The 994-nt window shown below is 34.0% G+C and overlaps 1 pseudogene; it reads left to right on the forward strand.

Moving 5' to 3' along the window:
• The first annotated feature begins 451 nt into the window (after positions 1-451).
• Positions 452-543, forward strand: LOC112870067 (small nucleolar RNA U3; annotated as a pseudogene).
• Positions 544-994: the final 451 nt, after the last annotated feature.

The raw sequence follows: 994 nt of genomic DNA on the forward strand, positions 1-994 counted from the left end.
TCTAAATCTACTATCCATACTCTAGCATTTTTATTTGAGCCCTAACTTCTTGACTTAACTCTAAGGTTTGGCTCTCTAATTATTTTTTAATTTACAATAAAAATAATTTCAAATATGCAGTCTTATTTGCATTTAAAATTGATGTGAGGGGCACCTGGGTAGCTTAGTTGGTTAAGAGTCTGACTTCAGCTCAGGTCATGATCTCACGGTTCATGGGTTTGAGCCCCGCATCGGGCTCTGTGCTGACAGCTTGGAGCCTGGAGCCTGCTTCAGATCGGATTCTGTGTCTCCCTCTCTCTCTGCCCCTCCCCGGCTCACACTCTGTCTCTCTGTGTCTCTCAAAAATAAGTAAACATTTTAAAAATTTTATTTAAAATTGATGTGAAAAAAACAATTTTTTAATGCTTGTATTTTATTATAAAAACAAAAACAGTTTTAGATTTGAAAAAGGAAGACTATACTTTCGGGAATCATTTCTATAGTTTGTTACTAGATTTGAAAAAGAGCAAGGGCTGAAACAACTATTTTATTTATGTACATAGATGAAATAAAAAATAAGTGCTATTTATTTTAGCCAATTGATATTTGTCCTATGAGCTTTGAATGTTTTTATAATATCTTTATGTACAATGTAAACTCCACGAAAGTAAGTGCTTTATCTCCAGCAACTACCTAAGTGCCAGGCATTTAGTAGACACTCAATAAATATTTGCTTCCTCAATAATTATAAATTTCAACAGCTATGAGTGGAATTAAAGTGTACAGTAATTTTCCCTTCTATTTCTCCATGTACTTAGTTTCTATTACCACTTTGGCAATTTCTTTTGTATTTTATCGGAAGTATTATAAGCCCAACTAAGTATGTGTCCATTTACGTAGATAGATATATGTGTGTTTGTGTTTGTGTTTGTGTGTGTGTGTGTGTGTGTGTGTGTGTGTGTGTACACACTATAACCATCCTTTTTTCTTGTCTCAAATGGGAACGGTCTATACA

The sequence above is a fragment of the Puma concolor genome, chromosome B1 (genome assembly GCF_028749965.1).
Source record: "Puma concolor isolate L17-30 chromosome B1, mPumCon1.1.hap2, whole genome shotgun sequence".
NCBI lineage: Eukaryota > Metazoa > Chordata > Mammalia > Carnivora > Felidae > Puma > Puma concolor.